Source organism: Dermacentor albipictus, chromosome 4 (genome assembly GCF_038994185.2).
Source record: "Dermacentor albipictus isolate Rhodes 1998 colony chromosome 4, USDA_Dalb.pri_finalv2, whole genome shotgun sequence".
NCBI classification, from domain to species: domain Eukaryota; kingdom Metazoa; phylum Arthropoda; class Arachnida; order Ixodida; family Ixodidae; genus Dermacentor; species Dermacentor albipictus.
The window spans coordinates 86,205,188-86,218,663 of NC_091824.1; positions in this window are offsets into that span (position 1 = coordinate 86,205,188).

Genomic DNA, 13,476 nt, shown 5'->3' on the forward strand with positions numbered 1-13,476 from the left:
TTCCTGAGATATAATGTGATGTCATCGGCGAAGGCTGTCACCTTTACAACACCGCTACCAGGCAGTGGGAGACCACATACGTAAGGGTCTCTCACTATTGAGCGCAGAAATGGTTCAAGACTGAGCACAAAAAGTACTGGGGATAGAGGGCACCCTTGACGAACGCCACGAGTAACGGGAAACGGTGCACTTTCTCGACCATCAAGGAACAATGTACTTCGGATATTTGAATAGGTATTCCTAATAAGTTGAACAAAATTTGACGAGAAGCCGAACGAGGTCAGTACATTAAAAATGTAGTTATGTTCAAGGCGATCGAATGCCTTTTCTTGATCCAGTGAAACTAAGAGACCACGTGCCGACCTGGTCAGCGTGTATGTCATTATGTCACGAGTAACGAACGAAAGACTGTGTATCTCTCTGCCAGGGACTGAGCATGCCTGATGGTGTCCTATTAGGGAAGGCATCAGGCTTCTCAAGCGCCGGGTGAGAACAGCTGTGAAGGTTTTGTAGTCAACGTTGAGAAGCGTGATTGGCCTCCAGTCCTCTGGACGAACTGATGACGGATCGTGCTTAGGTATCAGCACAATACGACCGTCCCGAAAACTGAACGGGAAATCAAAGCTCTCAAAGCATTGGCTGATAACCGATACGAAAGTGGCACCAATATCTTCCCAGAACGTTAGATAAAACTCCACGGGTAACCCGTCCGGCCCTGGGGCCGAGCCACGCTTCATTGAAGATAATGCTGCCTTCACTTCCTCGGCTGATGGTCGTGCACAAAGACGGTTAGCTACCTCAGGTGGAACCTGAGGCAGCCCACTAAGCAAAGTATGAAGTCCTTGAGAGCCAGAATCTATTTGCATTGTCGTACGCGCCATGTTTTCAAAATGCGTTACAAAGAGCGAATAATCACGTGTGGGAGGTGGTGTAACAGGAAGTGCTCTTGGGGCCGCAGAACCGAATGCATTCGGCTGTCTAAAAAGCGAGTTTCTTGAAAAGCGCAGAACTTCGGGGTGTGCACACGGATTACGTCTGCATCGCCAAGCAGCAGCTGACAAAGACGACGACGCGATGAGGCGTTGGAAACGCCTCCGTAGCTCACGCTGCCAGGACCGCATCAACGGAGTCAGTTGATTGACCCGAAGGGCGATGCGGAGCTTCGTGGCAGTATCCGCCAGTTCCTCTGACATACGTCGTCTGAGTGCACGTCCTTCAACTGAACAGTGTAGACGCCACTGCACCTTAAGCGCATCCCATGACTCTCGGTCAGATCTAGAAACAGAGGCGCCCAAAACTCGTGACAAACAAGAGCGCGAGCGTGCGTCATGTAGAACGCGCATGTCCAGACGCCAGGGTTTTACTGACGAGGAAGCAGGGAAGCGAATTTCAAGTATTACTGGTTTGTGATCGGGAATATAAACAGGGGATGAAGGTAACGTTATCACATCAGACTGGGTGACATACTGAGCTAAACTGCTTGGCACATAGGCACGGTCTAACCTGCTTGACGACGCACCGCGTCGCCAGGTCCAGGCAAAGAAAGAACCATGAAAAAGTTGATATGTATCTAGCAACGAAAAATGCTGGACGAGGCGACGCAACTCCCGTGCGTTCCAATCAGGGCGACCCCAGCCCGGGCCCTGCACATCTGCTCGCGTGTCTAAGACGCAGTTAAAATCCCCAACGAGCACCACGTGACGACCGTCAAGGAAATACACGTCCAGGTCACGGAAAAAATCATTGGACGTAATGGCCTGCGCGGGTCCATATATGCACAAAATCCGTAACCTAAATGAAGATAGTACACAATCAAATGCCAATATTCGCCCAGTCCCATCATAAAAGACATGATGATCTCGCAAGAGAGCTCTGTTGAAAATAATAACACCAACTCCGCTAGATCGTGATGTAGCGAAGGAGAAGAAACAGTCTAGGTTAAAAGTGCGTTTGAAAGTGAGGACATGTCCAATGGTGAAAAAATTTGTTTCTTGTAAACACAGTATGTCACACTGTTTTGCGCGGGCCACGCTAATAATTTCGGCTTGTTTTACAGGACTTCGGAATCCTTGTGCATTTAATGAAATAATTTTCAGGGTGTCAGCCATAATTAATTAAATGTATCACCAAACTGACCTGGTCGTGTTGTTCAAGTCGGCGCCCCGGGAACAAGTCCAGGGGTTAAGCAGTCCACGCGTCACTTCTTCGACCCTCTCGAAGAAGGCCGAGGTTTTTTGGGCCGCTGTAACTCGGCACGGCGATCGGGGCCGCCGTCCGAGCCAGAGGCTGACGCATGAGCGCGCTTTACGTCTCGTGGGGCCGCCATTTCTATGTCGAGTTCATCCAGGCTCGGCGAGAGTCCAACGCTGCTATCAACTCCGAGGCTGAAGCTGTTTTCTGATGAGGATGATGTCGGTAGCGGTAGGACGGCGGGATTGGTTTCATCGTCACCGACAACCTCGGCAGCCGGGGGCCCACCCAGATGCAATGGCTGCGCCGCTGTAGGAGATGCAACTGAGACTGATGAAGCCGCAGCAGACTTCGTGGGTACATTGACTGTGGCGATCGCAGGGTCAGACGCTATATCCGCGTTCAAAACTTTGCTGGGATCAGGAGGAGTGATGGTAACAGCCGAAGTGGAGGCGCTTTCGGCTACAGCACGCGTGTCCCCTGCTTGAAAGGCCAGCGAACATGGCGTGTTGCGATCCGCCACGTCACGGTCTTCTTTTTCAGTAGAGGAGGCCGGCGAACATGGCGCGCTGTCACTGCTCGAGCTGCATGCCTCTTCTTTTTCATTTCTTGACGCTAGTTCATGCGGTGTCAGTGCAATTTCTTTGGTTGTGGCGTCACGCGCAGTCGTAACCGCAGTTGACGCCGGCGGTAAGGGGGGAAAGGCTCCAGTAGCAGCGTCTGAGTATGAACGCCGCACAGGGCACGCGACCGTAGGGTGACTATCCCCGCAACGCCGACAAGGACGGTCACACCCGTCGCTTTCGTGGCCATGGACGCCACAACGGCCACAGAACGCTGCGGTGCACTGTGCACGGTAGTGGTCGCTAGAACCGCACCGACGACACACGCGTTGCAAGCCGCGGTAGTCAAACGTTACACGATGACCAGAGACTCGCAGATAATTGGGGACAGGTGTTGTGGTGCTCATTTCCATACGCACGAAGCGTGTGCCCGTGAGCACGCCACGTCGTCCGCTCATGAGACCAGCGCTGACAGACAGAACCTTGCCGTATGGTGATAGTGCCTGGACGAGGACTTCGTTCGGAACGAAGGACGGCAAAAAGAGGCAGGTTACGTTGGTTACCTGCGGGCCAACGGGAACGACGGGACAACGCTCGCCACCGATGACGAGGCAGCCAGCATCGACGATTAGAGTCATGGAAGCCATGCTCTTGACGGTGACTTGGAAGTTGAGGCCTCCCATGTGCTGAACGCAGTAGACCTCAGAGAGGCCAACTATTGAGGCCGTCGCGTCGACGATGGTCTCGGGACCATTCCCCGTAGGGACAACAACATCGAAGACGTGGGCCTTCGAGGGAGTCCATGACGCTGTAGGCGCCATGGCGTGAGAGGTGGACGTCCCCGACGTGGAACACGCAGGGGCGTCGGTAGAACCGCTTGTTCCGTGTGCCTTCTTCTTCTTCTTCTTTACCTTCTTTACCTTTACCTTCTTCTTTACGAAAAATTCGTGACAGACCTTTATTGTTGTTCGAATACGCAGCGGAGCCGGTAGTATAGCGTGTATCCTCACTCTTGTAGACCCTTCACCTAGTGCAAGTGCATTAATAAAATAATTGAATTTTTCGAAGTAGAATGCGTCAGAAAATTTGAAAAATACGACTTACGCATAACCTCCAGACATGATAGCATCGGATTCTAATTCTAATATACGAAAAAACTTAATTATGTTACGTGGAAAATCAAACACAAAGATTTCCAGCCGTTTGTTTTTGTGTTAGCAAAACCGCGCACGCTGCCAAGAAAAATCACGACCAACTACAGGCTAACAGTTTCGCTGTAAAAGGATTCGAATCGCATGCTGCTCGTTGCTTTGACGCGTTTTTTGGCGACAAGGAGGAGTCTCGCGCTAACCGGAACACGAAAATAACTAGAGTGGAACGTGAGGATTCCCCACAAACGCGCACGTGTGTCCGACACATTTTTTGTGTTAGCAAAACCGCGCACGCTGCCAAGAAAAATCACGACCAACTACAGGCTAACAGCTTCGCTGTAAAAGGATTCGAATCGCATGCTGCTCGTTGCTTTGACGCGTTTTTTGGCGACAAGGAGGAGTCTCGCGCTAACCGGAACACGAAAATAACTAGAGTGGAACGTGAGGATTCCCCACAAACGCGCACGTGTGTCCGACACATGCGTAGTGGACAGATGCGGTGAGCATAGAGTTTCCTACAATAATTACTAGAGGGAACTCTGGTGCTGCAATCGTTCAGCCATCATAGCAATAATCGGTAGTACGTGGATTTGTCTGATCTTCGTGCTTGTGGATTAGAACATTCTTCTGGCTTTGCTTATTACGCTTTATCCGCCTTTTGTGTCCTAAATTTTAAAGCAATCTACGCTTTTTCTGAATGGAGAAGACTCTGCGAACAAGCGCAATGGCTACTAATTGCTGTGGCTCAGCCTGTCAATGTGGCCAAATCGAAACATGCCGAGCATTTGAATGCGCTAGCCTGCCCGCAAGAAATTTATACTTGCATTCTATGCCACTTGTCGACGCGTGCGCCCATGGCGTAATCATTCTGCTTCCGGTCACCGACGCGTGTGTACGCAGGATGGTTGGCTCCGAGTGAGCTGCGACAGAGGTCGTCAACGGCCATGGTATCCCGTCTTTTATGCCAAGCATATTACTAGAGCTCAACCCAGTTCCTCAGGCGCGGCGGTGTCGCCTTCAATGACCTTGAGTACCCATGCCATACCACGTGACACCGTGACGTCACGACAGAGGAGAAACGGGGCTCCAACTCGCGCCGTCGCTCGCGGCGTCGCCTTCAAGGCTGACCACGTGACACCGTGACGTCACGACAGAGGAGAAACGGGGCTCCAACTCGCGCCGTCACTCGCGGCTTCGCGGCGGTATATAAGCAGCTACGCTTGCCTCTGCTAGACACTCACGAGGTGAGATGCCTCCTGGAGACAGAGCTGTTCGTTGGAATGAGAAGCGAAGGTTGCGGCGTGCTACAGAGACTGATGAAGAGCGGGAAGAACGTCTGGCCAAGCAACGTGCTGAGTATGCGGATCGGCGACAAGTTACTTACCAAGTTTAGCCACCAATATGCTTCGCATCTGACTAGGCTTAACCAACCTAAGCCTCAGTCAATTTTTTTTGTGCCCAAGAGCTACAGCATTATTCTGCCAAATGTTTCATCAGGTGAAGCTATGAAGCGTGCAGTCATACTGCACTGCGAAATCTCAAGTCGTTGGTATCGCATCGAAGACTTTCGAAAGCCCTGCAAGACGATGGCGTCATCAAGGAGGCTGCTGTGATAGGTGCCTACCAGATGTCCCACGTCTGGCTTATTAACCTACGGACCGGATGAAGCTAAAAAGAACCTTATGCAGGACGCTTGGTCATCAGGGACCGTCACTGCATCGTCATCGACCCCAACAGGCAAGAGGTGCGCCTGAAATTGCATTGGGCCGCTTTCGAGGTCACGAACGATAACATTCGGAAGGCATTCAGTGAATATGATGAAGTGAAGGAGGTGACCAACGACAGGATTTCAAATGTGCTATGTACGATACTGTTTTTAAAGAAAGGAATTGCACCGGATCACGTACCACACCAAATACGTCTTGGCAGCGGTATAGTACTCATCGTGGCGCCAGGTCAAGCGCGTCTGTGCCTTCGTTGCAAGCACACGGGTCATATACGGCGAGATTGTATGGTTCCGAAGTGCGCCGAATGTAACGAGTTCGGCCACGGACAGGAGGCATGTACTCGCAGCTACGCCAAAGCTGTCAGTATATCTACGGTGGTAGACCGAAATGAGCTTGTCAAGGGTGAGGAAGAGGCAGAGCAAGCTGCAGCACCCGCGACAGCTAACAGTGGCACCGATCAGGGGGCAGACAAGGAAGACAGCGCCTCCAGGCTGCAAGCGTCGGCCATGATGGTGCCCAGCATTGGTGAGCACCAAGAGACGGCTACACGAACGCGGCTGGCGTTAGTCCGGTGCTCCAGGATGAGGAACCAACGAGAGAGTCTACCGGCGCAACCAGCGTCTCTCGGATGTAGCATGTAGCAAGCACAAAGCCTGTGGTCGACGAAAGTGCTGTGGGAATAATGGGCGCGCAGACAACTACGACAAAGCATTGCCATGACGATGTGGTGGCGGTGTCGCAGGAGCAGCGTTTGAGACAGGTTGAAGCATCGCTGGACGTGAATTGGGTGAAAAAGAAACTTCGCAGCGCCATTCGGACACGCGCGTCGTCCCTTACAAGGGGCGGCAAAGAGGCTAACCTTTAAACGGGAGACACACGGTCCGATTCGGTGTCCGATCCAAGCCGGAACGGCAGCCCGAACTGAGGTGTTTTGCCGTGCCGAAGCGCCGGATCTGACGTCCGGCATGCGACAAATCGGGCAGAATTTCATCGTCCGACGCGTCCAAAAACCGCACCGTCATCTGGCCGCAGCCAATGACAGCGCGGCTGGCATGTGACGTTCTTTGATGTTCCCTCCACGGAGGCGGCGCTGGCTGGCCGGTTTCTCACAGTCTCTTTTTTTTCCTTGCCTGCTGCAGGTTGTTTCCGACACGAAATAGTTACCAGTTCAGTAAAATGATCTCGAACGTGTGCCTGTTATGCAAAGCAGTGCCTAGTACAGTACACTAGCACTAAGCTACTGGCGAGATTGGGAGCCGTGACCCGGGGGCATTTCGCGGGCAGACATCACACACCGACCATCTGAGCGAGGCTGCTCGCTTCGCTTGCACGTTTGCCCTTCGCAACGACTGCGTCGAGTAAACCAATCGTATTTAATTACGGGTGACCTAAGTGTACAGTGTTAATTGTTTTGGCAAACATAAGCGCTCTTCGACGACCTCGAGTTGGATCGTAAGCGCCATCGGCCGCGGCGTCGGCCTAGCTAGGCCTACCAGCCCTATCGCTGGCTGTTAGCGGAGTCGTCAGTGGACAGCGCGCCGTCGTAAAGTGTTCTGTCACTCGCAAGGGCATACTTTAATTGACAGTGTTCGCGTAAAGCGAAGAAATGTTGTGCAGGATTGTTTATATTCCGTTTCTCGACGTGGTTATGAAGTCAAGCTGGGGGGCTCGATCTTTCGGATGCGCTCACCGTGTGCCCCAAATCGTCGTATGCCGCATGCTGGAGCATGGAGCACCGCACGTCGGATCGGACGCCGAATCGTACCGTATGTCTCCTGCTTTAGATGCCACCATGGCGAGGGCACAAGGCTTCGATATTTGTAATGAGGGCGTCTCACCGGCAAAAATGTGTCGTTGGAAAGGTCCCCTCGCATAAGAACCATTAATGCCCGCGGATTAACGACGAACAGAAGGTATTGTCAGTTCTATCGTATTGCGACACAACAAGAATTAGATGTTCTCGGAGTGCAGGAAACAAATGTTGAAGCCGATGACCATACCGAGGGCATGCTCCGCCCGTTCTGCGCACATTATGACGTGTGCGTCAGTCATGTGGTTGGGAAGACAGGAGGGTGTGTCCTATTTGTAAGCAGTTCCTTAGGAATTGCTATACATTCGGTTACAAACTGTCCATTGGGCCGCTTCGTGGTCTGTGATTTTGTTTTTGCCTGCAATGAGTGGCGCGTGGTTCGCCTGTATGCTCCAACTGACGTTGCAGAGCATCTCGATTTCTTCTGCTGAACTAGTTATTTATTGTAACACTGAACGTATAATTATCCTTCTCGGTGATTTTAATTGTTTTATATTCATCTCGAGACAAAACGAGTGCTACGCCTCATCGTGAGACTAGCATGGTAAAGTTAATGTATATCATCAACGACTTTGCTCTTGAGGATGTGGGAGAATGTATTACCAGTGGGCATGACGCCAATTCACACATTTTCAAGGTTCTAGTCACGCATGCTTAGATCAAGCATAAGTGTCCATGAATATTGTGCCCCTGTGCAAGTATAATATTTTGCGTAAATCATCTCTCCTTCACTCACCATTGCCTCGTGATGTTTAGCATTTGTAGTAAAAAAGAAACAAAAGGAAAATTTAACTGGCATTCATGCAAAATAAATAATAAACTACTTCATGGCGATGTTTTCAAAACTTAAGCACTTCAGGGCATACAAGAACTATATCAAGACAATAACTCAGATATGGGGTTGAACTTGGAAACTTTTAAGCAAAATATTAAAATGAAAGCTACAGAAAGAAACAACATACTTAAACATGAATAACGAATTTATGCGAAACTGTTACGTTCAAACTTGAAAACTCTTGTCAAAGAAGGGAGTCTAACGCATTGTAGCTTTCAGGCAGATATCCGTGTGGTGAAAGAAATATTGTACTTCTTATACATTGAAAGATTTCGAGGTGCAATTGTGAGAACGAGAGCAAAGAAAACGGTAATGGCCGAAAGGCCTGCAAAACGCGCACAGGCACGGAAAAAGGTTACGTACAATGTAATACAATAGCAGAAATTATATATAATGGTGCCGTGACAAGCGCGAAAGACGAGATTGAGCAAGTATTTTACGAGTATTATAGTGCTCTGTTTTCGTTAGGCACGGTAGGTAGCCACCATTTCAAAAGTGCATTTTTTGTCCTTCTTGACACAATTAGAGGACGAAACAAAGGGCAGATTGGAACTTCCAATCTCGGTAGGGGAGGTAGAGAATGCGATCGATGATCTAAGTCCCAGAAAGTCCCCTGGCCCTGGCCGGCTAAGTGCGGGTTTCAAAAGAGAAATATCTCCAATATTGCGGCGCTTATTCAACGAAGCCTTTGAGTTTAAAACTCTGCCTCCATCATTTCTCACTTCTCATACTACATTCATTCCAAAAACGAACGATTCAGTCAAACTTCAGCAGGTATCAGCCTATCGGCCAATCATCCTAACAAGTGTAGACTACAAAAATTTTATGAAAATAGTCGCTTGAAGGTTGCAGAGCATAATGAAATAGTGGACCCACATCAAACATGCGGAATAAAGGACAGAAGCATCTTTACCAACGTTCACAAAGCGAGGTGATGTGTTTTCATAGGTATTTTGGCACCCGCCGTGGTTGCTCAGTAGCTATGGTGTTGGGCTGCTGAGCACGAGGTCGCGGGATCAAATCCCGGCCACGGCGGCCGCATTTCGTTGGGGGTGAAAACACCCGTGTACTTGCATTTAGGTGCACGTTAAAGAACCGCAGGTGGTCGAAATTTCCGGAGTCTTCCAGTAAGGCGTGCTTCATAATCACGAAGTGATTTTGGCACAAAAAACCCCCTTATTTAATTTTTGAAAATGTTTTTGGCATTACGTGGTTGATTATTATAGCATTGCAATGAAGAAAGAAAGAGAAGCGTTCCTGGAGTATTGGTTTAAATATCGGAATTCCGTGCCACAGGTCGTGCGTTCAAATCCTGGCGTTGGACAATTTTAATAACGTGTGGTTAATGATATTATGCGCAGTACTTTGTTGAAAAGGTCGCGTTTTTACAGTCACGAAGCCGTTTGAGGCCGAAGTTTAGGCAAATCTATGCACTACCCATCATTTCCATACTGGCAGCTCTCCTAGACAATAGCGTCAAAGTTCCCTCTAGTAATCATTGTAGGATACTCTACGGCGGCGAAGGGCAGTTTCTGTACTTGTGCACATGGCGACAATCGAAGTTGCTCTGCGCCAGCCACTAGATTTGAAGCCATGGAGAAACAAAAAAACTCAGGTGAGATAATTATGCAGGAAGTCAAGTGGCATTTTTCCGCTTTACCGGCCATGTTGTCGGGGAACAATGGCGGCTGTGTTATGGTGGTGTGTGCTCATGCGTATACTGTCCCATAGGTCTCGTACCGTGGCAAAGGTGTCGTGAGTGCTGCATTGCGTTACTTTCCCTGTTTTGTTCCAATGTGTTATCAGAACACGCTCTCCCGTCTGCTGTTTTGACTAGGTGTGACTGGAAGAAGCAAAAAAAGCGTGAAATGAGCGCGCATGAAACGCCGTATGCCGGGCCACGGACGAGGCGCGGGGGAAAAACCATGCGTTATCACAAGTAGAAATAAGGCCACAGAGTAATGATAACGAAGTCGCCAGGTCACGGGCTCGGCGAAGCCGTGATGGATTGGGCCATCGTAACGAGTGGTCAAGAAAACTGTAGCAGCAGCACAGCGTACAAAAGGCTGCCATTATCGACTTTGCTGCTGCTCCCAAGTGGAATGACACTCTCGTCTTAGGAGCGAGGTGAGATCTGGGCAGAGGAGAAGCGACGAACAACGGCAAGAAAAATCTGCGGTAGGTTCTAGTCAGTCTGTATCAGCTAGTTCAGCGACCGGCAGGCCACAGCCGGGGACAATTAATAACCCTCCATCACAGCGCAGCTCACTGACTCGCCGAAGCTGACGGCTTATTGACGGAGAAAATGATGAAGAGTTGGGTACTGCGCTGCTTGCAGCTCTTGTTGTGTATACAAGACAAGCAAAAATCAGTCATGAGTCTAGAAAATTGAGCAATGCAGTGAGAAAACAACCAGAGAGGAAAAGGTAAAGGGGTTAGCCAGTGTATCTCCGGTGGGGTTTACCCTGTAACGCTGCTATACTACGCCAGTAAAATGAACGCTATTAACGGTGGTGTTACGTCTGAATGGCTGAAAGGTTGGTGCTGCAAGCTACCTTGAGCGCCCGTTGTCCCTATCTTTATCCCTTGTAGATGCAAATGTTCCATTGAAGCTTACTTGGATAAGTTGACTTGACGTTACATAGCGAAGCCCTAGACTCATGGTAGCGCTGACTTCGGCTGGTAATTGCCTTCTGCGTTCGATAATCCGTGCCACCAGTCACACGCGGGCGATGTCAAACATGCATAAACATGGTTCCAGTTGAAGACCTCGGTACCACTGTTCCTGAAAATAGGTAACAATGGCTATTTTACTACATTGTTCCATTGTTCCACATATTTACCATTTAGAAAGTGAATATTTTAAATTAAAGAAAAACATCGTTTAATATGTTTTGCACCTTTATTCGGAATGCCATTTTTTCAGGTATGTAAAGCATCGTTGGAAAAATTTTGCACTTGCAGCTGGAACTTGAGTGGAACAAGATTAAGAGTGTAATCGTTGCTTAAAAATGAAATCATTATTCCGTGCGATAGTGCACACGGCTGTACAATATCGCATTCAGCAAGGCAGACGAAAACAGACAATGAAGCGACAGGGAATTGTGATAATGAGGAAACGGAGATGGTAATTATGAGCAGATGAAGACGGCAGCCTTTACGCCTTTACTCTCGCATATAATACTTCAACCCCCTTCCTTTCCCCGCCCCACAATAACACACTTTTTTTGGTTTACGTTCTGCCAACCACGCCGTTAGCCGCAAGGTTGAAAGAGAAGAAACAGAAGAACACGTGCAGAACATGAGACGATTATTAACACGACTGAATGGCCCAATACTTCACGAGAGATATACGCTTTATTTAGGAAATGATGCGCCAGGCATTTATTTGTGGTAGTGAAGATACTTAATTCATGTTTTTTGTTTCATTGAACAATTCCGTAGAGGAAATAGCCTATAAACAGTGCTACTGTAGCGGTAGTCTCGGTGCAGGGCAATCCGGGCTCCACCAATATCTATAGTTGTTGGTGTTTGCCGGGGAATGTGGCTGCGGCCCCCTCGCTCCAGAGCACGCTCCCTTTCCATCGGTGCCTTCCTGCCGAGTATGAAAATGGCAACACCACAGAGCGACAACGTTGATATATACCGACTACCACAAAAACAGGCGACCGGGCAAAACAGAGCTTTTCGCTTCAATAAAAACAAAAAGCGGAGGGGGAAGGAAAAAACGTCGTCGAAAAAGCAACCGGACAGACCTCAACGGCTGCCGCTCGGTGGCGTCGGCGAAAGTTGGGAAAGGGCTGCGCTCGACCAATGGGTGTCGCTGTTAGCAGGGCAGGGGCAGGGTGCCCGCGTGCTCTCCTCCTCGGACCGAGAGAGAGGGAGAGAGCATGCACCCACCCTAGGCAAGGGAAACTGCCCGACGGCGAGGCTTGTGTTTCCCCTCGAGACGCCGGACGACACCGAGAGGCGGTCGAATTGCCGATGGCGGGCCGACGCTCGGTGCACGGTGGAGATAGAAGCCGCGGCGATAAACTCAGTGCCTGGACTGCCGGTGTTCGAAACCTGCTGCGGCGCAGTCTACAAGATGCGTGTGTTGAGGACAGCGGGTGGTGATATGTTCCCCGTTTTCCTTCTCCGGCCGGGACGTTCGAATGTGTCGCCGATGGTTTTTTTTTCTTCTTTTAAATATCCTTAATTATTTTGCTCACGTGGTGCCGGTGCAAGAAATGAAGCTCCCGAATGCCCCGCTTCCCTCACTGCAGCGCTAAATAATTTAAAGCCTTTGCGGACTTGAGCAAAAGGGAGCGACCCGCTTTTCTTACACGGATTGAACATAAATGTGAGGAGGAAAAAAACTGCCAGAAAACAGTGCTGCATCTAACTGCCGTGGAGGTAAAGTGTTATGTCTACTGTGTAAAAGTCATAATGCGGCTATTTCATTATCAGGAATAATCGCAACTCAATTCACTACTCCAATGTAGGTGCAACGGTGCTCCTGAGTGCAATGATGTTTAAAAAAGTTTATTTGTGGGGCTTAAGGTCCCAAAAGTGAGCATTGCGTTGTGAATCAGGGCATATAACGGGGGATCCCGCATCAGTTTTGACCACTTGAAGTTGTTTGTCGTGCACCAAAATTTAAGTATACGAGCGTTTTTTTGCATACTGCCACTTTAGCAATGCGACTGTCTCAGCGGATATCGAACCCAAAACCTCGTGCTCAGCAGCGCAACGGTGTTGTCGAACAGTTTGCGGTGCGAAGCAGCCATTGGTGTTATGGCCACAGCCTTTAGAATGGGAAACGGTTCCCACGCGCTGCTTAACGAATGCCAAGGGAAGAAATTTGCGAGTTGTACGGTTTCTTTGGCTTGTGAGAATATGGGTTCGTACTGTAGCGAATCATCTATGTGCGCAATGTTTACGGACTACGGCGGACAAGGGTGCTTCGAGTTCTCGTTAGGTGATTTCTTACGCCTGAAAACAAATGAAATAATCGGTATACGTGCAGCCGGCTTTATTTCTTCCTAGTGCTGTCTTTCTATGATATCTATCGGATTTCTATTACACCACTGGAAGCACCAGAACACTTTGCGTATTTACCCTTCTCTTGAAGCTGCTCAAAAATGCAACCTCGCTCCAGCGCAATAATTAAGGTCGGACCTAATGCTTAAACTCTTGCGGAGATGCATGAGTACTGACT